The following is a 26,654-nucleotide window of genomic DNA, read 5'->3' on the forward strand; positions in this document are numbered from 1 at the left end:
AGTTGGGTCAAATTGTTGTACTCGGACCCACTGGCACAGGTGGTGGTGAATGGTCGAGTCTCGGCCCCGTTCGTGCTGGGACGGGGCACACGACAGGGTTGTCCCCTGTCGCCGCTCCTTTTTGCATTGGCCCTGGAACCCCTGGCGGAGTGGCTGCGGTGGCACCCTTCTATCCGAGGTCTCCGTTGGACCCCCGAGTATGAGGACCGCGTGTCCCTCTACGCTGACGATATCCTTTTGTACCTAGCCTCCCCGCGCAAATCACTGATTGTCCTGGTCGATGTTCTGCGCTCCTTTGGCCGAAATTCTGGCCTTGTCATCAACTGGGCTAAATCCTGTGTCTATGTGCTTTCCGGGGAGGCTCCTGTCCTCCCTCGGGGCTGTCCGATCCAGATTGCCTCGCAGGGATTTCGATACCTGGGGGTCTATATCACGCTGGACCCGGTGGCCCGCTACGAGCGAAACTTGCTTCCCCCCCTCCAGCGCTTGAAGGAGGACGTCGCGCGCTGGCGGCGCTTGCCGCTTTCGCCGCTCGGCCGGGCGGCATTGTTCAAGATGATGTCATTGCCGCGCTTTTTGTACGCTCTCCAGAACACTATGGACTTGGTCCCGGCGCGCTACTTCCGTGAGGTGGAAAGCTTACAGCGCCGTCTGTTTTGGGACGGGAGGCCGCGTATAGCCCTGGCAAAATTGACGCTCCCGTGGTACGACGGAGGGATTGCCCTCCCGGATATTAAGCGGTATTACTGGGCCTCCCAGTTAGCTGCAATTAATCACGGCTTCTATGGGCCCGCCCTAAACCCGGCATTTGAAATGGACAAAATGCTCCTGCCCGGTGGCGACTACAATCGAGCGCTCTACACTAGCGTGCCCGATTCCCGCTTGACGGGACCCACGCGTGTCATGGTGCGAGTATGGCACGCGGCTAATGCAGCTATGGGATGGAAGGACCGTTTGACCCGGGCGTCACCGTTGTATGCGTCGGAGAGGCTTGGCTCTTTGTGGACCTCGAAGGGCTTCGAGAGGTGGGACATGATAGGCATCAGTACAGTGGGAGATCTCTGGACGAGGGGAGGATTCAAGACATTCGAGACGCTGCAGGCGGAGTTTCAGCTGCAGGGCAGTGAATACTTTCGCTACCTGCAGGTCCGTCACGCACTGGGTTCCGTCTTCCCAGACGTGGCCTCCATCCCGGAGTCCTCCCCCCTGGAGGATAGAGTGCTAGATGGCCACGTTCCGGACAGCACGATCTCCCTCATTTATAAGAAATTGATAAATGACCGCTCGGGCTTACTGACTGGCCTCCGCGAGGCTTGGGTTGCCGATGGGCTGGAGTTGGACGACGAGGACTGGATTTCCGCGGTGGCCTCTCCGAAGGAGGTGGCCATCCCGGCTCGCCTTCGCTTCGTCCAGCTTAAGATACTCCACCGGGTGTATATGACGGGGCCAAGGCTTCAGCGTATGGGCTATGCCGAGGATGGATTGTGTAAGCGTGGGTGTGGTGCTTTGGCGACTTTTTTACATATTCTGTGGGAGTGTCCGAGGGTGGAGCGCTTCTGGCGTGGTGTGCATGAGGTCCTGCGAGCGGTTACACATGTCGCGCTGTTGCCTGAAGCGAGGAGATGCCTGCTGAATGTGTGGGAACCGACTGATTACTCGGTTCCGCAGACGCGATGGGTGACTCTGGGATATATGATAGCTAAACGTGACATTGCTCAGCTGTGGGGATCTCAGAGGCCCCCGGCGGTGTCGGCTTGGAAAGAACATATGGATTGGTGCATGTTCCGAGAAAAGGTGGTATATGTGGCGCGGGGTAAGCCTGGGGCATGGGTGAAGATATGGGGCCCCTGGAACGCTTACCGCGGGGGTATTTGCGAGCCGCCGTTGTTGCCTCCTGCGTCACCAGCTCCATCCCCATAGTTGACCCCCTCCCTCAGCCCTGGGCACATTGTTCTCCCAGTCCTGGATCAGTTTCCCTCCCCCCCTCTGGCTTTCTTTTGATGGTTGGGGTTCCCCACTTGAGGAGCACATGTCGTCATTTTTGATCGTGGGTTGCCTTGCGGGTGTGGTTTTATGTTGTTGTGTTGTAGAAAACGAAACCGTATTGTGGGTTCAGAGTTATGTGGCCCACATTGTGGATACCTCCTGCTTTATCGTCTATGCAAAGCCAAGTGCCTTATTAGTATGTATGTCATGTGCTTCTGTCACTTTAGCGGCCGGACGGAAGGTTGTAGGCCCATACTTGTATATATTTGAGATTGCAATAAACGGTTTCAAAAAAAAAAAAAAAAAAACAGTACTTCTGTGAGGTGGATGAAGGAAGTGTCAGTTTTATTGATAATCCATGTCTAACTTGTGCCCAGTCATAATACTCCCAATAATCCCAAATGGCTTCCTTTGGAGAGTATGGCGACTGGCAAGAGAATGGGCAGAAGTCAGACAATAGTTTTGGTCCTTTCTCACAAATCTCAAATGAGAGCTCTCCTTATGGAATGTTTAGTCTCCTTAAATTATTACAGAAAGGTTGGTATAATGTGGTTGATGATCACACTTCTTAGAACAATTTATGTTGAAAATATTTTCTATCAAGTCAGGAAAAACAGTTATTTTGGTTGGTGCTATCTCAATTCCCAGCACCCTACTACCAAGGGCGTCAACACACTGGTTACAGAAACCACCAAGTAAATAATATAAACAAAGATATCGAAGCTCTCGGTAGAAGTCCAAAATTTCAAATGTCAATCCACAAAGTAGGAATTCTTGTAGAGATTTCAAATTTGCAGTTCATTTCTCAAAGTTAGCGGGTATCTGTGATCATCTGTACATACATACTGAAAAGCAGCAGCCAACAGCCAACATGTGTTTTGTCACAAGGCGACTTCTTCATGGCTAAGTGGCTTAATATTAGATGGTAGAGTCTTCACGTGTGAAGAGATCTGAAGAGCTAAAGTCTTAGAATGAAATTATAACAATAAAGTCTGAGATGGTGCACCCATCCATAAAGGAGCTTAATAGGTAAAATCTTGCATCTGCTGGCACGATGTAAGAGACCAATTTTGCATACAGGCTGTAGCCTGTGGCCCAAAATAAAATTATTGGTGATCATCTATAGCTAACAGCTACATTAGATCTCTTCTGGCTCTGGACCATCAAATAAGACAGTAGTCCTAACTCAATTCATCATTTGTAATTAAAGCCCGGAAATTTGTCAATCTAATGTTATCCATACAACACGTACATTGGTGGGACCATCAATTAAGAATTAAAGATCCGGTGGAGACCATGCTAAGTTCCTGCTTGGAGAAATGTAGTATGTCTTGTGGTCTAACGGCGTCACAGAAGTCTCAGACCCCTTAAATTATATTGATATGTGGAATCCCTTGGAGTTTCCAACCCCACACTGGATTTTAACACTGAGCTCAAACTATTACTTATTCTCTTTGAATTGTCGGTATCAAAGCCAGACTTCTTAAAAAAAATATTTTTATTCATTTTACACCGTGGGGATACAAACGTAGAGAACGTTCAAGCACATATATGTTTACGACCCTTCCTCCCCGTTCCCTTTCCTGCCTCACATAGCACACAGCAGAAAGTGTGTCTGCCCCCAGCACCTCTACTGCCATCTTGCAGTGGGCAATGATGTTATGTGGGTCTCTCCACCCATAGAGTCATCAGAGCTATATGTCAGTCCATGGCCCCCACACTTTTTTGAATTTCCTTGGGCAGTAGCAAATTTTTTCAACCATTCTTTCCGCCTCCATGCATCTGTTCATTCCATCTCACCAGAAAGCTCTTGTGGGGTGGGGGTGCCATCCCACCCCATAACTTAGCAAGGTCCCTTTTTACTACCACAAAGCCCAACATACAAACAGTAATTGTTTTCTGGGGGTATCAGCATCATTAGAATAGCCAATATAATCAGTTGGCGTTTTTTACAACAGCAGTCTCCACTACGGATTCAAGCTATTCTACAACTGTCCCCCAGTAATACATCTTCTGACAGTTCCAAATTGGGTGAAGAAAAATGACCACCTGCTCCCCACACCAAAGGCACGTGGGCCTCTCTGCCCTCCCCATTTTGTGTAGCCGGGACCTGTTATAATATGAGTTGTGGAGGATATTTAACAGAATCAGGCACAGCCGGGCTCTAAGGGCGACTTCCTTGGGGTGCATCAATGCCACCTCCAAATCTAGATCTTCCAGATGTCTCACATCAACTTCCCATTTTGCCCCTCAGTGACCCCAGGTTGTCCGGCGGGTTGTTTAGCATTGTACGGTATAACTGGGATACTGCTTTGCACGTAAGTGCCCCTTCAAGGACCCAAGTCTCCTATGGGCTGTGTTCCAGTTGGTTCAGTTCCAGTACCTTGTCCTTCTCCAGGGCATGTGTCATTTGCAAGTATTTGTACCGCTGAGCATCAGCTAAGGCATATTCTCATTGTAATAACTCAAATGATTTAAATTCCTCTCCTGAAAGGACATCTACTATTGTTTCAATCCCAATTGGTTCCCATCTTTGAAAGCCTGTGTGCTTGCCTACTTCAGCAGTTGAGCACTCTTCCACAGGGGAGTGGTCATGGTGAGCTGCCCTCTCCAACCCACAGCATTCATGGCATTACTCTGGCAATCAGGGCGGCCGGGGTCCCTCATGTAGGTGCTTCCTGTCCTATTTTCAATAAATATAATGATTATAGGTCGGCCCTCCTATGGCCACCCTCTCCAACCTATACAACAGTTAATTCTGTGCACTATGGCCCCAGTCATTAAATATATGCAACTTAGTAGCCCTATAGTACGCTCACAATGTCAGGGAGTGCCAGTCCTATGTTATAGATGGAACTGTATTGCGTTTTTAGATCGAAGGTACGAAGTGTTTTATCTAAGTTGTCAAAGTATTAGTGAGGGATGTTATGTGGGGTATTCTGAAGTATGTACAGCAGCATGGGCAATGTAATCATTTTGTAAAGGGCAGCCTTACCCAAGATTGTCAAAGGGAGTTTCTGTGTCGGCATGGAAGACTCCAAGTACTTTTTCTAGGTTCAGCTCCAAAAACCGTTCACGATCTGGTAGGATCTCAATGCCTAGGTATTTGAAACCTGAGCTTGTCAGCTAGAGACATTGAGTCGTGCCCTCCCAGAACCCCCAGCCCCTGAGTTGAAAAAGAATGGATTTTTCCCTGTTGATGCGGTATCCAGAATTGAACCCGAAGGCATGGAACACGGACAGCACCGCTGGGATTGACAGTACTGGGTCTGTGAGGTACGGCAGGGCATTATCCGTATAGAGCGATATCTTCGGTGTTGACTGAAGTTTGAGGGAAGCCCAAAACGTCTGTTGTACAATACACCTCGGAGGCCGGTGGCTCTAGGCACAGTGCGAATAGGAGAGGCGGAAATTGACAGTCCTGTCTCGTACCACTCTCATTGCCTGCCACCTAGGGTGTCCTTTAGAGAGAGCCAGCCAATCACAGAACTTGGGCCCAATCCGAACTGTTGCTGGGTCCCAGATAAATACCGCCAGTTAATGGAGTGAAATGCTTTCTCAGCGTCTAGTAACAACATCACCGTGGGTTCAACATCTGTTTTAAGTTTATCCAGCCACAACTGTAGGTGCCTAATGTTCAGTCTTGTCGCCCTCTCCGGCATAAAACTCTCTGATCTGCGAGTACCAAATTGGTTATCACTCCAGCCGGTCTATTTTCCAGGTTCTTGGCTAGCTTCTTGCTTTAGGTATTTACAAGCGAGATAGGCCTATATAAGGATCATTGGTTGGGCAGTTTGACAGTCTTAGGCATAACCACAATAATAGCGTGATTAAGATCCGAGGGCAAACACCCTTCCTCTTTTGCGGCACTTAACAGGTTCAGCAAGCACAGGTGGAGAAGTGTAGCCAGTCATTTGCAGAGCTATGTTGGGAAGCCATTGCCACCTGGCGTCTTGCCCAACTGAAGGGCCCTCACTGCCTCACACACCTCCTCTAGTGTCAGTTCGGCCTCAAGTGTGTCTCTGTACACTGTGTTCAGGACTGGCACCTCCGCCAGGAATTCCATAATTTCTAGCTCCATGTGGCCCTCCCACAACAGGACTCCGCAAACACGTAGGCTATGTATGCACCTCTACGTAATGTTTATGGGCCGCCTATGCCATATGTTTTTCATATTGGTTTTGTGTTGCCTCCAGGAGTAGGCAGGATGTCTCTCTGCCCGTATCCACCCAGATCCGCTCAACGTCGCTCCAACTGTTGCATCCTCTCCTCTCTATGTTTCTTCTTTATTGCTATTATAGTCTTGCCCTAATCTCCAAGTACTGCCTTATACGCCCCTCAGACTCATGTCCTGCAAACAGTCAACACAATTCACACCTATAGGAATATCTGCTATTTCACTCTGTGTTGTGCTTCGTTGACCATGTGCCATGATGTGACCCCCACTGACCAACTAAACTTAACAACCCCACCCACTCCCCCCATCCCACTTTTTCCTGACATGGGTTTTCAACTAGCCACTTGCCCAACTTGGGAAAGGTCGGTCGCCCACGCCACACTTTCACCATCTCACATAAGATTCTCCCTCCCTCAGTGAAGATATTGCTCTTCCCACAACACTCAATCAGTTGTAGTCTACTTTATGAAGTATATCTCTGTGAGGCGCTTCTTAGTCTTCAGTGTCCAAGGCCCTTTTACTGGCTACCTATGCTGATCAGCAGCCGGTGCATCATCAATGTCTGGGTCTGAGGATTGAGCCCCTGCTGCCACCCAGAGAGCGGCCAGCTGGTTGTCTCCTTTGTGTGATCGTGACTCACCTCGGTGGCCACTTCAGGAACCTATGCTGCTGCAGCAGCTCCCTCCAGCATCCATCCACACTCAGGGTCTCCCCTGAGGCGCCTGCCGGTGGCACTGGTCACCGTGGCGCTCGTACTACTATCCACTGCAATGCTTGATCTGGATGATGAAACACATTGGCTTTTCCCTGGAAGATCACCTTAAGTTTGGCTGGGTAAAGTATTATACATTTTATTTCCAGGGCCTGTAGTTTCTGTTTAACCAGTTCAAATGCTTTTTGCTGCCATTGCACTGATTTAGTAAACTCAGGTACTATATGGATCCATCTGGATTCATGTTTGATCTCTCCCAGCCTTCGGACTGTGAGGAGAACCAATTCTCTTTTACATTAATTCAGGAATCGAACAATCAATGGTCTCAGGGCCGACCCCCGTGGGGTTTTATGTCTTAGGGTCCGATGTGCTCTCTCTAACAAGAAACATTTTGAGAGCTGGTCTTGTGAGTGGACGCTTTGCACTATTCTTTTAGTAAGTGTTCCGGCCGGGAGCACTATACTAATTCCAGGAACCTTAGGATACGCAGGTTGTTATCCCGAGAGCGCCCCTCTGCATCTTCAACTCATGCAGCCAGCTCACTCGACATGGCCTTCGGCTTCTGGACCACACCGTACCCACCAGCATCGCAATTAGTGTTTCACCTCCGTCACCCGACCTGTGGATTTCCTTAAGTCCTGGCGTAGTAGTGTGTTTTCTGCACCAACTCCTCAGATTTTTGTTTCCAGGGCTTGACGGGAGGATTCAATAGCTCGCAGGATAGAGTCTGTCCCTAGGTGTGGTTCTCTATCCGCCCCTCCCAAGGGTGGCGGCCTTCTAGCTTCTTCCCCCCCAATGCGGTTGTGCAAATTTATTCAGCTTTCCCTGCCTTGGCTTGGCCATGACGGCTGAGAGCTCTAGGTGCCTTTACAACCAAACGCCCACCAGTTTCCAGCCCCGTTGCTTCAGGGAGGGCGGCATGAGCAGCTGCAACCTCGCTGTACCCTGGCAACTCACTGTTTCAGAGGCAAATCCAGGCCTCTCTCAGAGAGAAGGCAGCATCTCACCTACCCAGGGCCTTCACCGTGCAGTGCCTGGCCCCAGCACTAGGCAAGTCTTTGCCGTTAACAGGCTCTAAAAGGAATTGATAGACGTTGAATGACTCAGTAAAGGCTCACAGTATGGTTTGCTCTCTCAGTCCAGGAGCACTCCTCTCAATTGACAGACCAGGGCCCCAGAGACAATCACTCAAGTAGTTAACAGTAGTGGCCAACAAGAGCACACACAGCTTCCCAACCCACAAAACACAGAGAACACCAGCTGCAAGTTTTTTTACCACCACTGTTCCACAATTGCCTGACCTTGTTTCTGCAGCTTCAGCTAGCTCTGCCTGCGTCCTCCTTCTCCATGGAAGGTGGGGCGGGTACCAACCTCCAGGCCATCCTCCGTCTGCAAACACTGTCTGCGGGGCACCCCAGGTGCCGGATGGGCTCTGCACTGTGTTGGGGCGACCCCCAGCCGATTCCGCTCCCCCACTAACGGCTGCCCTGCTGCGGGAGCTCCATGGCCGCCATCTTGAGTTTACGGCCCTCCGGGGATCGGCGCCTCTACTACTGGGGGCCACTTCCCAGCCACAGGGAGGTCTGCTATACTGCAGCAGCGCCCGGATGCAGAAGCATTGTCGGTGCGGGTGCGCCTGTTAATATCGGTGAATGCAATGCGTATGCTATAATATATGTACACATAACAATGTAAATATCGGTAAATAAGATGTTGATGTATGTGACGGCACAAGTAGGCATAATAATCAGGGCTCGAAAAATCCAAAACAATTTACTAGACCTGCAGGTCTAGTGACTTAACTAATCTACTCAACCTATTATAATGCTCTTGACCCATAAACTGGTTTCAAATTATGTGATCCTGGGCAAGTATTTTAATTTACTGAGACGCCATTTTCTTCTTTATCACATATGAGAGCACCTTCAAATACGCACGTTCAGCACGTATGCTGTACAGAAAACGCTTTTGTTTGATTTAATAGACTAAACATTAGCTCCAAATAGAATGCAAATCTAGCCACATATAAGATACACTGCAGACATTGTCATCAGGGCTTGGTCAGGAATGTCTCTCACATCATGTTTAAAAACTATCACTTTTAATAAATCCATAACAAAAGCATAAAGTAGCAGCCCACTGTTATATGCAATCAGTAGATTTTACATTGAAATGGCCACAGAATTTGTCGCTGATGTGATTTTAAAACTATTTAGTGTACAATGCTTGGAAATAAGGTTTCTGCATGCATGTTTCATTTGCACATCACCAAGTAAAGTGTCCTGATGTGTTTTACTCCAGTTTAAATTTTTGTTTGCATCACACTTCTGAATTACAAAAAAAAGTTCTTACATAATTTCTGATCTACTTGTACTGTTCATTTACATGCTGTTCAAATGTTGTTTAAGAGAAAAAACTGGCATGTTAATGCATTTTGTTTCACAATTATTGTCAAATAGTTCACTTGACAAAAAGCATTAACTGTAAAAAGAGAAAGAAACGAAAACCCCATTTTCCAGGAACACATGAGTAACAATTAGTAAAAAGATAAACTGACATTTGACCTCTGTCCTTGAGCAATTGGCAAATGTGTCAAGATAAAACACGTTTTAAAAGCGTTTTAATTGCTCATCCACTTTCTGAACAAAAAGAACACCTCTTTCTTCCAGCTTAAGTTTACTCACCAGCAGGGTCGAGTAACTGCTAAAAATAGCTCCACCTGCTAAAATGTCACTCGCAATTGCGAGGGGGCAAGTGGATTTTTCGAGGCCTGATAATGAGAATGTTGGTATCTGCAATATTAATGACCGCCAAGTTATACGTACACGTAATAAAGAACTTGAATCATTGCTGTTGAGCCCACCTGAGATTACCTCCCCATCAACCGAGAGCCAGAGATACGTGGTTAGATAGGCCCTGCGACCCAAACCCCGATTGATAGGTTACAGGTGGTGTTACACTTAGCCCAAAGACAAACGTGGGAACAGGGAAAACTCATATCGATCCCACAGATAGGCAGCTACATCACAAAAGGTAGGAGGTGATTGGCCCCAATAAAACACATTTGGACACAGGGGCGCGCGTTCCCAAAATACCACAAAGTCAGATGCCACATGTAGTTAGAAACACTCAGCCAACCAGAACACAGCATGCACACCACACGCGCTCCTCATGCTGGACATCTGGACACATAAACACTGGTCCACATTGGGTCTCTACAAAGTCGAGAGCCACCTGTGCCCCCTTATCAGATGGTTGAATTTATCGCTCATGACTAGGCCTGGATTTACATGCTCTACAAGAATGTGTAATCGGTTTATTGTACTTCAAAAACTGTATATAATGCCGGCCCAAACCTCTGTAAATTGAGACAGTCTTCAGACACAACTCTGTTGCTGCTCTTTCGGTGGCTGCATTTAATTAAAACCAACTTGTTCCCAATTTGCCAAACGCCTCGTCTTTTCATTTTATCAACGTAAATTCATATCCGAGCAACACACTAGTGAATGGCGGCCGCCATCTTGCGCTGCTATCAGCCGTATACAAATGTTAGTGCTTTTTATGGTAACAGTCAACCTGCTTACTGATTCTTGATGTCACATGTACTCATATGTGATATTCATCATGTTGCCAGGCCTAGACCAGTTGTGATAAGTGTCTCCTGGACATCTCTTATGAGAGATTATCAGAACTTTAGAAGTAGGAAAGAAATGAATTTATTTAATTCTTTTAAACCCAAGATCGTGCAGGAAAACTTTACTTTAAACAAGAAAGGAATAGGAGTAAAAATTAGAGTTTCAGGACAAATACACCGTGGCACAGGCAAGAGTATAGAGTGAGTGGACACCCGAGGAGCCCACGACCTCCACGTAATAGGGCCCAACAGTTTTCTACACTCCACTAATCGCCAGCACGTTACAGGGAGAAGAAGCTGTAATACCAGAAGTGAGGAGTCAGACTTTGTTAGACCCAGGTACGTGTTCTTCAAGGATTTGACCATCGGACGCCCACTCACCAAGACAAGAGGCACCTAACCCACAGCTGGGGGGGCATAAAGCGCAGAGTCCCAGCAGTCTCGCAGGGTAAAGAGCAGTCCCCGTGGGCAAGAACTGACGACACCCGCGAGCCACCGGGCCATGGAAACTGGCAAGCAGCTCAAGGGACTAACCCCAGGTTGGGAGGCTGCGACTAAACAGACCTCCCTCACACCAATTGAACGGACAAACCCACTGAGATATGGGTATCATGGGCAACAGAGGACAGCGCACGACGCAAAGTAACAGGCTGGATAAATATGCTTTCACCAAAGAACGACCAGACATATTGGTGCCCGCACCTAGCACTGGCAGTGGCCAGCAGACAGACAAGCCCAAAGAGACAACGCTACAGGATGTGATGAACACCCTCCAGCAGATGCATACCTCCATTGGTGCGATCTCCAGCGACATAACACTGCTGAGAGTCGATATCACCAAAATGAACACAAGACTGTCGGAGGTAGAAATCACCATGAGAGTCCTCGCGACGGACACCGCAGCGTTGCAACGGCAAGTGTGTCACCTGGAACTAGCTAATAAACAAATGGCGGAGAAGCTGGACGATCAGGAAGGACTCTCGTGGCGCAACAACATTCGCCTGGTGGGAGTACTGGAAAGCGTCAGGGGGCCAGCGCTAGATCTTTTCGTGGAAGAACTGGTTCAAACACAACTGCAGCCACGGGGACTCTCTAACTTCTTTTCAGTGGAAAGAGACAACCGAGTGCCGGAGGGCGCCCCAGGCCAGGAGCCCCCCCACGTATATTCAATTTCAGAGACAGAGACGCAATACTACAGGCGGCTCGAGTCGCGCCCCCCTTGAGAGTAGATAACAGTAACGTAACGATGTACCCTGACTACACAGCGGCCGCGACTAAGCAGCGACGTAATTTCCTGGAGATCAAAAGAGAGCTACGTAATCGAAAACTCAAATATGCAACGCTCTTCCCCGCAAAACTGAGAGTAGAAGCAGAAGGGAAGAGTTGGTTCTTTGAGACGCCAGAGGAGGCCCAAGAATGGCTGGAGGGATGGCGCCCCGCCAAAGGGCATAACAGACAAGTGGCAAGGCAAAAACACCACCTTACTAACACAGCCCTATCACAAGAGACGGAGGCTAGGCGGAGGGCCGAACAGTGACGTAGAATAATACCTTGCACTTCAGGACAATGGATCTCTCCGAAGGGGGCATGGATACGCCCGGAAAAAGACTTCACATCTGGAGAAGAGGACAAAGACCCTAAGGAAAGAAGCCTATTCAGAGAGACTACTGGAACTTTGTAACCTAGGATATACCCACCTCGGACGCTGCTCGATGGCCTGGTTGACAATCATAGCTGGGGCCGGATATCTGAAAGGTGCAAGGAGTTCGCTGCAGAACATATGGACACAAAGGAGGTGAACGAGGGACACGGAGTGACTCTTCCCCTTTACGCAAGTACCAAGTTATGGGTTTCAAGCACTCTGCAGAGTTAGGGCGGCGGGTAGTTTTACATCCGCTGGACAGGGAGTCAGGGAGGGGGGTGGAAAGATGGGATCAGTTACATGGGTTGTTTTTTGATATGGATGCAGTATTGATGGCAGGTGTTACAGCAAGGAACAGACCAGACGGAGTTGCAGAAATGACATTGCACATGGCTCAGGGAGGGACAAACAGTAATCATGATCATGCCGACCACCGACTCAGACAACAGTAATGCCGGTTCACAGACACAGGACTCCCGGCAGTCCGGCCCTCAGTTGAGGGTGATATCTTGGAACATCAATGGTTTAGGGGACAAAATTAAACGGCCCTTGTCCTACACTACCTTAGACGTAAAAATCCATCAGTGGCTCTTCTCCAGGAATCCCATATGCAGGGATCGACTGTTAAAGCCCTAGATAGATGGGGCTTCAAAATGGTGATACACTCAGAATTCACCTCCGACTCCAGAGGGGTAGGGATCCTAGTGAATAGCCGCTTCCCGTTGATCTTAGTCGACACACGACCAGGGATGATGTGCAGCAATCACCTGCTAGTGGGATGGTAGAATATATAATATAGTGCCAGTGTATGTCCCACAGGCATTGCATCAGACGGCCTTACCAGATCTGGGGAAATTTGTACTTAGACTCCCACGTAGAGAACTAATTATGGGGGGCAATTTTAACACCACCATGAATGCATCCACAGACCGACATCCCCCTAGGGATGCTAGTGGGGCAAGTCTCAGGTTAACAGACTTCGTAGACGCTCTCGGCTTAGTGGATGTATGGAGGACCAGATACCTGACCCGGGGTTCCTTAAAAATCGTAAAATCACTAAAGGTCTCATACAGGCAACAAAGAGATATTTCGAGGAAAACCAGCACTCGGTTCCCTCTCCAACGACTCTGTGGGAGGCATATACGACAGTGCTACGCGGTCATGCGATCTCCCTCATTATGGGGCAGAAAAGGGAACAACAGAGCCACGTTGATAATTTAGAACTGGAGGTGTCTCTGGCAGAGGCAGCGCATATAAACGGTGCTAATGAGGAGACGGCACATAAGCTACACCTTGCACAACAAGCATATAACGTCTACACACGGGAGGAGGCTAATAATAAACTCACGAAAACACAGCAAACCATATATGAACTTGGCGACAAAGCGGGTAGGCTTCTGGCCTGGTTGGAAAAGAAGGAGAGGGTGATTAAATGGGTGGTACAGATTCGATTAGGCGATGGACAGATGACAGCTGCTCCCCAACGCATCACTGAGGCGCTGGCGGCGCATTACAAAACAGTATACACACTAACCACCACTACTTCAAGGGAAGACAATCTAGCATTCCTCCATGACATACACATGCCCACGCTAAGTCCGGATGCACTAGCAGCTCTGGAAGAAGATATAACACCGGGGGAACTCACACAGGCGATAGGGGCACTTCACACGGGGAAGGCGGTAGGGCCCAATGGAATTCCGGTGGAACTCTACAAGCACGCAGCACCTCAGCTAGTCCCACATTTACTAGCCATGTACAAGGATAGTTTGGAGAAGGGGATCCTCCCTAGAGATCAACGCCTGGCTACCATAGTAGCGATACATAAGCCGGGCAAACCGCCACAGGAATGTATGTCCTACAGACCAATATCCTTAATAAATGAAGAAGCCAAAATTTTAGCTAAGACACTGGCTACCAGACTGCAACCACACCTCTCCACTGTGATTCATCCGGACCAGTCCGGATTTATGCCCAACCGCAATACTGCGCTCAATCTGAGGAGGCTACACAGTGTTATAGAATGCAGACCCACCATAGCAGAGGACGCAGTTATACTCTCGTTGGACGCGCAAATTGCGTTCGACTTGGTGGAATGGCCTTTTCTTTTTGCAGTCCTCAGCCACCTGGGGTTCGGACCCAAATTCTGTGCCTGGATCCAATTATTATATAATCAGCCGCTGGCTCAAGTGGTGGTTAACGGCCATATATCGGCTGACTTTCCATTAGGAAGGGGGACAAGACAAGGTTGCCCTTTATCACCACTTCTGTTTGCTATAGTGCTCGAGCCCCTGGCGGCCTGGATAAGGCAAGACTCAGTGATACGCGGACTGCGGTGGGCACCGGGATGGGAAGACAGGATCTCCTTATATGCGGATGACATACTGTTATACTTAATGCCCCCTGCGCGTTCCATCAACTGCCTCTTAGATATCTGCACGGCCTATGGTAAAGTCTCCGGATATACGATAAACTGGGCGAAGTCGCGTCTCTATATCCTACACGGCTCCACGCCACGACTCCCCCGCGGAAGTACTCTTCAGGTAGCGGTGGAGGGCTTTACATATCTTGGGATATTTATAACACATGACCACACGCACTTCACTGCTCAAAACCTGATGCAGCCTTTGACAAGATTTAAGGGCGACGTCAAGCACTGGCATACACTCATACACTGCCACTAACTAACACTGTTGGGAAGGGCAGCCCTTTTCAAAATGGTTGCACTTCCTAGATTCCTTCATGCGCTACAAAACACACCATTCCCGATCCCTGCAACATACTTCACAGCGATTAATGCAGAATTGACGACACTGCTCTGGGATGGGAAAACTCCCCGAATAGCTATGAACAAACTAACGAGAAGCTGGAATGATGGCGGCATCGCACTTCCTGACATTAAAATATATTATTGGGCATCTCAATTGGTTGCTAATAATCAGTGGCTCCATATACCCCAGGAAGACCCAGCGTACCGAATGGATAGGCACCTACTGGAGGTTCAAGGGGATTATGGGAGCGCTATACAACAGAAAGAGGCGGTACACCCTCACAGGTCCAACAGCGCACACGGTGCAAGTCTAGTTCACGGCACAGAAAGCACTGGGATGGGAGGGAGTTATTACACAAGCCATGCCACTATGGGACACAAAGAGGCTGGGCACACTGCGCAATACCAAAGGCTTTACCCAATGGGACCTGATAGGAATAGCAAAAGTTGGTGACCACTGGAAGAGGGGGGAGGATGTTACCTTTGCTAATCTACAGGCCAACTACGGCTTAGCACAGACAGAAATATTCTGGTACATGCAGATTAGACACGAACCCGAGTCTTTGATCCTGCCGGGAACACGACTGGAGGAATCCTCGCCCTTAGAAGACCGGCTACTAATAGATCACCTTCACAGGCAATTTCACAAACTTACCGGAAAATTGTTAATAACCGTCCGGACCCCCTGGCATCATTGAAGACACGATGGGAAATAGATACCGGTGAAATAGATGAGGCAGACTGGAGGGAGGCACTGGTGTCCCCTAGGGAGGCAGCGATACCATCAAGGCTTAGATTGGCACAATTAAAAATTCAGCACCGTAAATATTACACTAGGACTCTAAGGCATACAATACACCGGGCAGACATGCCACTTTGTCTCAGACAGTGTGGAGAGCCAAGTACATTTTACCATACTCTCTGGTTTGTCCAGAGATAGCGAGATATTGGAGAGCGGTGATGCGCACACTCTCACAAGTTACGGAAGTTACGATTCTCCCCGAACCAAAACGCTGTCTTCTTAATATCTGGGAACCCACAGATTTAAACAACACAGCCCAAGACTGGGTAACAATGGGCATGACAATGGCAAAACTGAATATTGCGCAACGTTGGGGGTCCAGGCTCAACCCTACCCTAGGGCAATGGTGCAGAGATATGGACACAGCTACGGTGGCAGAGAAAGCAGTCTATGTTCACCGAGGATGCCCCAAAAAATGGACAACGGTATGGGGAAATTGGAACACCCATCGTGGAAATATAGGCGAACCCCCCCCACTAAAGACATCTGGGTCAGATAACAGTGAATGACCGCACCTTGAATTATGACACTACTATACGGTTGTAACTGGTCTCCTGTCCCCAGTGCACGCAGAGACAAGATGTTGCTGTCTGTATGCTCCGAGACTACTATACCTACGATATTGTATCTTTGATGTACACCATAATCTATTGATGTAACATAAGATTTTGTGATGCTATGCAAAATGTTAATAAAATGTTAAACAAAAAAAAAAAATACAGTTTCATAATGAACAGTCATTAATGCAATGCAGTAGATCACAAGAAAGTATAGAAAATGAGGACGAGGGAGTAAGCGAAGACGGGAACAGGATGAGGAAACACATTCTACATACGTAAAGCATACGGAAAGCTTTCCCAGAGAATATGCATAGGCTGAAAGGTCCAAATAGTAGGTTGATAACCCCACTCCACAGACAGTTCAGTGCTTATACACAAACAACAACCTTTTCCCACTTTTGAATGATACAATCAGTTAAAGAACATCTTTGCAACGAAAACTGCAGAACTTAGAGGAGGTATTTTGAAGAATACTGCCAAATTATCAGCCTGGTCACCAACAAATATGTAATTGCTTATACCCTTCGAATGCAGAACCGCAATTCTGGCTTAACTCGAGCTGAGCAACTTTAATCTGCATTGAGGAAATAGCACTGGTTTCCTGTGAATACCAGAATTCCGTGTAATGGAATTACTTTGGACCATATTGCAATTTAAGCCTCTGCCCTACTGTACATTAGGAAGAGTAATGTAAAAGATCTAAACCAGTTTCGGCTGATTAATACAGTGGCAGGAGCCTCCACAGTGGATCTAGGCACAAAATAGTTACGGCTGAAAAAAAGTCACCTAGGTCCTGTAAATAAACTCTAGAACATCGGGCCAGGATGACAAATAAGGAGCGTTGTCCCTGTTATCTGTATTACAGAAGGGCCATGCAGGCATCAGCGGCCCCTTCCATACTACACTGCCCCAGGGGTGCAGTAACAGACGCAATGCCCGTTGTGCCCTCGAGGCACTGTAGGTAAGGTCAGGTCACATTCATAGCATAGATCATCTTATAAAATTCAGAAATATGGTTAGCTACCTAATTATCCCTATCTACGAAACATAGTTTTCATTGCTTTGTTGCCACTGAGAGGCGTTAGCCCCTTAATGTTCAATGAAGCTCAAAGTATTCAACTTCATCATGTGAGCCTGGCCACTAGATCAATGTGATTCTACAGCTGTGTATTTTTTTGTATGCCAGGCAGTCAGTCAAAATCTTTATTTCGGCAATTACTGTCATAAAAGCACAGTAAGATAGGATTAAAAATAAAAGATAGAAACAAATAACAGGTAAAGGTGCTGTTTAGATTTAAAACTCTGTTAACAGGAAGATAACAATAAAAACAATTCTCACTCCCACAGAGATATTAGATCATTAGAGTCTTTAGACTAGGAGCGGTGTATTAGATGGAGCAGTTTTCGACCAAATAAGGAAAATTATCATCCTCTTGCAGCATACCTTTTAAAAAACAATATAAATAAGCTGGTAGACATGATTTAAAATTTGAACATCAGTAATAACATTTTAAAACCACGCTAACAAAATTGATTTTAATATCACCACCCAAATCTCAGCCCTAACTTTTCACTAGCCATCTGTGTTTACACCACACAGCAAAAAGAAATTTGGATATAGCAGCAACAAGGACCGGATGTGTATCATATTTCAGTAGCCTAAAAACCTCTCTAAAATTTCTAATTCCCAAATTCCTACAGAGCTGAAAGACCCATTTAGATCTGGCGGCCTTATATGAGGGACAAAAAAAGATCACATGGGTCTCAGTCTCATCTGTCTCGTTACACCCGGGACATAATAGTTTGTTGGCCCCCGCCCAGTTGTTAGTAAATGCATAGAGAGGGAGCGTCCCGTGTCGGAATTGAAGAAAGAGTTTCTTGGCTAAAAAGGGTTGAAAGAGATCAAGAGCTGGCTCCAATTTGTAGTCTATTTTAACATCTAAAAACCTAGAGGTTAGACTAGATGTCTCTATCACCCTACTGGTACACATCAGTCGGTATTCTTTTAAAGCGGAGGTTAGTGACTGTTTAGAGGTGTCAAGACAAGATTCCTCGGGCAAAGACCACAAATCACTCCTCCCAATTTGACAAAAGGTATCCCGAGTATAGGACAGCCAAGGGTTTTTTTCCGCCCCCTGAATGTGCATAACTGATTCTAGTTCCTCTCTGTATATAACCAGCTCAGGGGTACTCCATAGCCTTCGCCAATACAATAATGGGCGAGAGGCTATCACTTCACTGATAGGGAGAATACCCAGATCCATCCTTAGAGGGACTAAGGGAGTACTTTGAGGGAGACCCAAAAGTTGCCTTAAAAAATTATTTTCGGTCAGTGCCAGGGATTTAGTCTGGCAGTGACCCCATAATTCAGCTCGGTAAAGGGTGGCACCCCTTGCTTGGACTTTATACATTTCTACAGGGGGGCCAATAACCCTTACGGCACAGCTCCTATGGACTTTTAGAATCCCCCCACTAACTTGAGTAAGTTTTAAGTTTGCCTTGGCGATCTGCGGGCCCCAGTCCATTTTATCACTTATGGTAAGCCCTAAGTAATCGAAGACTGGGACTCTCTCTAGAGGCCTTTTGTCCATTTTGGGATGTGGGCAATTTGTGGAGTTGGCATGAAACACCATATACTTTGTTTTCTTTATGTTTACCTCAAGATTCCTTTTCTTACAAAACGAATCAATCAATCAATCAATCAAACAATTTATAGAGCGCGCTACTCACCCGCTAGGGTCTCAAGGCGCTGGGGGAGAGGGGTCCGTTACTGCTCGAAAAGCCAGGTCTTGAGTTGCTTCCTGAAGCCAAACTTCTCTAGGACACGTTGCATCCCCATAGGTGTTAGATAGGAGCAGCGTGTCATCTGCAAACATTAGAGGAGGAATTTTACGATTGGCAAGTTATGGGGAGTCTATATTCTTAACTGATAAGAGATCTTCAATTAGCCCATTTAGAAAAAGGGAGAAGAGAGTTGGTGTGAGAACGCAACCTTGTCTCACGCCCTTCTCTATAGGAATCGGAGCAGAGAGTTCCCCTCTATTTCCAAATCTAATTCTGGCGAAATTGCCTTTGTGGAGGCGTTTTATCTGTAGACAGAGATAAACTGGAGCCACCATCTCTAACAGCAGGTCCCACAGCTGATCTCGGTCTACCAAATCAAAAGCTGATTTGAGATCCACGAAAGTAAGGTAGATGAAACCACCCTCCAACATGATGGTTTTCCAATAGATTAATTGTAATCTAAACAACTGGTCTATAGTTGAAGTTTTGGATCTAAAACCAGCTTGGAGAGGGGTAAGTATGTTATGGTCTTCCATCCATAACTGGAGTCTTCACAAGAGAACACGTGCAAAGATCTTTTGTGATACATCAATTAGGCTAATAGGCCTATAGTTTGCCGGATCTATTGGAGAACCTTTCTTGTATATGGGAATAATCTCAGCACCCACCCACGTTTTCCGAGGTGACAGACCAAGAAGAATTGCATTAAAAAGAGACCAAAGGTATGGAACCCAGACTACCTGGTCAGTTCTGAATAAATCTCCTGGGACCCTATCCAATCCAGGTGCCTTGTTGGGCAAGACTTTGGCCAAAGCCATTCTCACCTCAGCCAAGGAACAGAGGGGAATGTCTGTAGGTGGAACATGAGTAAAATGAATTACTGGCAGCCCAATTACAGCTGTTCCTATTTGGGACTTAGAGTATAACACTTGGAAATGGTCTCACCAGATTTCCTCCCCGAGGTTTGGCTCAATTGCATTCTTACCATCGAGGTTGCCTGTCTTCACCAAATTCCAGTACCCTCTAGGGTCCCTAACGTCCAATGCCTTCTTGATGGCCTGACACCTATCAATTTCCCATTCAGATTCTGCTTCTAGTATGAGTTTTTTAAAGAAAGCCCTTGCCTCCCTAATACGTGAGATATGACCCTCACGTAATTGAGTCAACAGAGCTTTCCTTGCGTCTCTGCAGGCCCTATTATACCAGGGACTAACACCTCTTTGTTCCTCTCTTTTTTGGGTTGAGGTAGTATAGAAGAACTCTGCCAGGATTTCAACCAAGTCCTGGTGGTTATCCCCCAACTCCGCTAAAGAATCAGTACCACCACATCTGTCTGTAATAGAGCTAGCCTTCACCAAGAAGGGTAATATGGATTTGTACAGTACAGCCTCCGGTGTTTGTAAAAAAGTTCCCCATCGGATTCTTCTGCCTCCCTCTGCTACATATAAATTAGAGGGGGGTGCAGTGGACTCAGGTTGCCCTGCTCCCAATTGACACCAATCCAGAGTAGCAACCAGCGTATTGTGATCGCTTTCAGGACAGGGTTGTACCAGGAAATTCACTATCCTATGCCAGATATCCACCTTCACCAGAATATAATCAATTGTGGATGCCTGGCCGCTTCTTTCAAAGGTGTGTTTCCCAGGGTTGTCTACATATATTCGACCATTACATGCCCTCAGCGAATGATTAAGAGTGAGTGAGGTCAACTGCAAGGCTAGGGGAGTCCAGCTCCTGGATGCAAAACAAACGGTTCCCTCATATAAACCATAAACTGCTGCATGATTCAACAAAAAAAACATGTTTCTAGCAAAAACGGAAGAAACGCTATTGAACCTGGGTAGAGGACTGTTCACCTTTCAGCTGTTGATTGCTGTTTTTATGCACTTAAAGAGGTGACATTTGTGCTCACATTCTTCGCCAATATATTAACTGTGGGAAGGGTTCATGTCTGCAGTTTGAAACTAAAACATAATGTTCGTACATGGACAAACAAGATGGAAAGAATTACTCTTTTTATTTAAAGTGTTCTGTTTGACTTTTCACACATACTGCTGTGTTGGTCATCGGCATGGTTCTCAAAACAACAATTATTTCAAGATGGATACGCAAACTTTAGAAGAATCATGAGCCTGTTGTATCTCTATCTAAAATAATATTTCTTGATTCCAAATGACCATGGTATTGATATGTGAGCTTCCAGAACCCTTTAGTTTATAAAACAAGTTGAACCCAAAACTGTGATGCACCAAATAAATTAGGAATTCTCTGTATTACAGCATGAGTGAATATACTGGCTTGACATCAATATTACAAACGTTTTACACAATCTGTTGCACTCTGTAAAGAGGAAGGAACTTTTTAATAAAGCGGTGCTCCTCTACATCTACACGAGACAAAATTAATAATTGTTGGTGTATGTAAGAAATTGGGTTATTGGTTTAGAGTGATGGAAGCACCACTCAGGCAACAACCATAACCCTTGTCAGGGTGAACCACAAATGTCCGTAAATTAACCTGTGCTTAACCCTCTGGTAGCTGGGCGCAAAAGCAGTCAGGCTTAACTTGAGGCAATATACAAGTATTTATGCAGCACACAAACAGTAATAAAGTGACAACACAATACCAGAAAAATCCCAAACGTATTTAGAAACAGAGTAAATAAGAAATAAAATAATACCGGAATGACAACAATCCAGTCAGTAAAACCGGAGATACTGAATTTCAAAGTTATTAGTGAAAATAACGCCAAGAAGTAGTTAGCGTCACATGCAGTTTTCTGGTCATGCTAGGCTAGGTGAAAGTCGCAAGAGCTACTTTCTCAAGTCCGGCATGAAGTATTCCATTTGTGTTGGAGGAGGCTTTCAGTGTGACGAGCATGTCTAGAGTTGCGACAGTCGTAGCTGTAGCGTGAAGATCCGGTCATCGCTGGAGCTTCGTTTTGGCAGTTGCCCTGGGCTGTTGTTGCTGTAGTGTGAAGCTCAGGTCAAGTGTTGCTGGTAGTTGCGGGCGGCAGAGTTTTGGCATGAATGGGCCTGTTCATGGTCGTGAAGAGCCCAAACTTCAGGATTTATTTGATCTTTTTCTCACTGATTACATGCAAGGGCCCAGGATCTAGAGGGCACCTCTTGGGGATCAAAACTCACTCCAGCAGAGGCCATCAGCAGGGCTCAAGCTGGTCCAGTTGGTGCTAGTCAGCTGGGAAGTAGCAGGGGGGGGGGGGTCTCTGGAAGCATGTTGTTTACCTATACCTCACATAGGAGGTCAGCCCTTGAAGGTACTCTGGGTAGCCTGGGATCAAGGCAAGCAGGTCCAATCTTCCAACTTCAGAAAGCAAGGCAGTCCTTCCAGCAGTAGGGCAGTACATGTTCTCAATCTTCCACAGGCAGTCCTGCCAAGTACCACACATCAGGCGTTACACTAACGCATTTTAATGTGGTAATCTGCATTACCTCACTGAAATGCATTGTCACGCATAACTGTTGTGACTTGTGTCACAGCTGTCACTGAAAGCACCTAGTGTGGCAGCTGTCAGCACGCCAAGTGTGTCATGCAATGTGAGCACTGTGCTCCCGCAGGCTTGGGGCTCGGATTGTGAAGTAAGGCAGTGCTGGCAGGCTCAAAACTCACTTCACTGCACCAGTGCTTCAAATGTATCATGAATCATTATTGTGATCATTTCCCCACGGCGCAGCTCTGACTGTTAGCCTGACATCATGATCCAATGACTAGACTGCTAGACCCAGTCAGGTTGTCTGCTACATGCCAGCGCCGTGGCGGACGTCACATCCTGCTGCTGGAGCAGGGAGTTTTGAGGCAGGTGCGTCTCCGGACTGGCCGGTTAGCTGGTGGGGCTGCAAATTGAATGATGGCGCCATTCGCAATGCTGCTGCTGGCAAGTCGCACCGATCTGGCCCGCTGCCGTGCCTTTAGCTCAGCTGTTAATTTACCCCTGCCAAAATTATTGCAGCCGACTTGACCATTTCTAAATTATAAAGCAATTATGACCTCATTCAGACTTCAGCTATCGAGCTGCCAATCTACTGGGGTGTCAGAGGACCGGTTACCACTGACCCTGCAGCCACGTGCCCAACTTAGACTTCCCTTATCAAACAGTGTGAGTACTTTAATTGAAATTTCTCAGTGTTCCCCCAAACTACTGTGCCAGGGCAGTCACGGTGGAGATTCAGTTGGCTTTGTCAGGAGACCCCCAGAGCGACGGAGGTTTCAGACAGGGGCTTATTTTGTTGACGCTATTCAGCTAGTGTTCCAAACACACTTGGACTTTTCTCCCAGGGCGTGCTTTCTTTAGCAGTTTTTTTTATATGGCGCAAACTCGACCTGATGGTATTGGAGCGCTTTACATGCACCACAGTTACATTACAAGGACACATTTAATTTTTTTTTGGGCATGTAGAAATTAACTGAATTGCCCAGTATCACAGGATTTTGAGCCAAAGTCGCCAAGACTTGAACCTGTTTCCCAGTGCCAAAGTGAGCAACCATTGGTAATTTTTCCATGACCAGCACCACCATGTTCTGCATCGTGGATGCAGGAAAAACCACAGCAGATTTGATTTGCCTTCTTATGTAATGTCATACCAAATTGCAGAAGCTGACGCCCCACACCCCTCCTGCAAGGCTTCTATGAAGGTGGAGCTTCCGTAGATTCAGCATCGAACTCACAGAAGTACCCAACCTCTGAACGAGGAGGGGTGGTACTGGGGAGGGGGGTGGGTTGCTGAGAGGTAGACAGATTATATAGCCATTAGTTTTCAGTGGGTGTCCCATTACCTGCCACCTCTAAATGATGGCTTTCTGCTGTTTGAAGTCCTCCTCTTAATGCACCATAGGCAAGCAATCACCAGTCAGTTCCGCGGAGCGCCTCACATGCCACTTCAGGTTACACTGAAATTATGAAAATGTCACATATAGCAATCTGATACCTTGGCAGCTAAGCACAGGTCCAGAATTCATCTGAAGACCAGTTCTGGAGGTCCTCTTTTTATATCTGGTGCCAGCCTTTGTGTGTGGGAATTCCCTGACCTAAGACAAAACTGGTCCTGGTCAGTTCTTCCTCTTCCGATGGTCCTGACTCCAACTGTCTAGGGAAGAAAAGGGCAGGCCTGGTGTCAGGTTCCTGTGTGAGTGTGTGTACTGCAGGAAGAGCCCTTTGAAATGTAATTAGGGCAAGGTAAAGCCTCCCCTCCCACCCCCAAGACCTCCTGTCTGGAAGACCCTATCCCAGCAACACCAAGGTCCCATTGCTCACTGTCTGGGTCCATTACCATTAACAAGTTCAGGCAGCTGGAAACTCCAAGAAAGGACCCAGAAACTTTAGGCAGGAAAATGCCAACTTTCTAAATGGATACAAAAATTGATGGATGGAATGCATGAATTAATCTCAGCCAGTCTATAGTTATTTTGCACACCATAGGACTTCATATGGCCCTGTTACCACAAAACTCCCAGCGTCATTATACTGATTAAGTCACACCCACAAAACTGTTCTAATTTGTCTGTGCCGTTCAACAATGTACCTCTCCATAAAGGGGTGGATTTAGTGAGCCTGTCTTGCAGTTTATTGTGTTTTAAGGGTTTGTGCTAGTTCAAACTGGTAGTTTGCTAAAGAAGGTTGGGGGGGGGGGTATATATGGGCAATTCTGAAGGAAGTATAAGAAATGGGGAAGTGCGATCATTTTAAATAGGGCTCATCTCCTTATCATGGTTTTCAGCAGAGAGCTCCCTGCTTTAATGTTCATTGTCAGATTCTTAAGTAAAGGAAGTATGTTTAGTTCCAACCCTCTATCCAGAGACTGTGTGATTTCCATTCCCAAATATGAGAAGTGGTCTCCTGCAAGTTTCATACTTGCCACCTCCCAACCTCTATGGTGTTCCTCTGCTATGTGAATTATAAGAAGAAACTCCAATGTGACCTATATTCTTTAACTGTTGGCTCACTAGAGGTCTATGGGCTGCCCACTATTGGAAATATCAAACCGTGCACATGATAATATTGTTATTTATCATTTTATTATATTTTTAAACTTATTAATGTTTTCTCAATTTATCTTGATTATAGAAAAGTTAAAAACATGTTATTGAACCACAAGGAATTCACTGATGTAAACATACAGTAGTTTCACATTAAAATAAATATGGTGATTGTTCTAATGCAATGTTGAAATATTTAATGTATCCCCTAAGACCAACCACGCTCACATTCTAACCTCACACGCAACAACATATTAACACTCTCTCATCACATATATAGAATACCCAGCCACTATTACATACATCGATGGATGATCACGTAGAGAACACTTCAACAATATCTGTGATTGTGTAGTAGGCTGGGGTTTCACAACAACCCGGTCCACTGACTTTTCGGTGGAGTTTTTAATTAATATCCATCTTTGTCAGGACCATCTGGTCTGTCAGGTTTTGTCCTGTATTTTTCCCTCGATATAGGTCATGGTGAGGCCCCAAAGGACCACCTTAAAAGCCTCCCATTGGGGTGGCTTCATGGGGGTGACTGAGTCCAGATTAATTGAAAAGTAATCATCTATTCTCTCTTGGAGGAGGTCAGTCAGTTGGACATCCTGCAAACACCAATTACTGAGTCCATATATCACATCAGCCTTGAGTGTGGAAGACCTTGTCAACTGCACTGGGGAATGGTCCAATAAGCCATGCAGCAAGATTTGTGCCAAATGCAATCTGCAAATGTCTATAATTAGGAGAAACAGACAGCTCATCCTAGAGTGTGAAGCGTGGGATGGGGAGTAATGTTTATTGTGCCTAGCTGGTGGGTGTGTCCTACGCTATACATCTATCAATCCCAGTGATGTCGCCCAACGCCTCACAGTTGTGGGTTTCGTGGATGTATCGGGTTGCTTTTGTCCAGGGAGGAGTCCATCATTAGATTAAAGTCACCGCCTATTATGTACGGTATAGATTGTTGTAGACTGTGCCAATGTTGTTTTGGGGGCACTGAGTATCTTCGATCAACTGGGGGGAAATGTAAACACTTGTCTATGTCCATGATTCACCAACTAAGACTTTGGATATCACTATGAACTTGCCAAGGGGGGCAGTTGGATTACCTTCTTCACCAATGGGAAGCATTTCTTAAGGAGGATTGCGAACTCACATGATCAGCATGTGAATGCAGACTGGTACGCTCTAATATAGCCATACTGCCCCAGAAAGGCAGTTAGTACCCAACAAATGTGTTTCTTGTATTAGCACTACATCTGGGGACGACTTCTTAACATTTAACAACACTGCTGCCCTTTTGATTTAGTTATGAAGCCCATTAACGTTCCAAGAAAATATTCTCAGGCCCGTATGAGCTGCACGTTCCTTAGTGGTTACCCTACACCAACATCAGATGGAATAGAGTGCCAGGGTTCCGTAGTATTATTCACCATTACTCCATGCTTTGGCAGCAGGAATGGGAGGGCTTCCTCGCAGCCTTCAGGTCCTCTGTTCTGACACTGACACAGACCCAAACACACAGGAGATATGCAGGACTCTCAGAGTCTGATGACGTCTAATGACAGGCCAAGTCATGATCAGCACGGT

General features: G+C 46.7%; 1 protein-coding gene across 5 annotated transcripts in view; it reads right to left on the minus strand.

Moving 5' to 3' along the window:
• Positions 1 to 26,654, minus strand: part of KBTBD3 (kelch repeat and BTB domain containing 3) — a 192,674-nt gene that overhangs the window by 80,529 nt on the left and 85,491 nt on the right. For 2 of the 5 annotated variants that reach the window (XM_085621477.1, XM_085621478.1), the window contains one exon: positions 19,014 to 19,149. The exons of the other annotated variants lie outside the window; for them this stretch is intronic. The gene's annotated coding sequence lies outside the window, so the exon portion shown is untranslated. The remainder of the gene's footprint in view (positions 1 to 19,013; positions 19,150 to 26,654) is intronic. 5 annotated transcript variants of the gene reach the window in all.

This window comes from Triturus cristatus, chromosome 8 (genome assembly GCF_964204655.1).
Source record: "Triturus cristatus chromosome 8, aTriCri1.1, whole genome shotgun sequence".
Classification (NCBI taxonomy): Eukaryota; Metazoa; Chordata; class Amphibia; order Caudata; family Salamandridae; genus Triturus; species Triturus cristatus.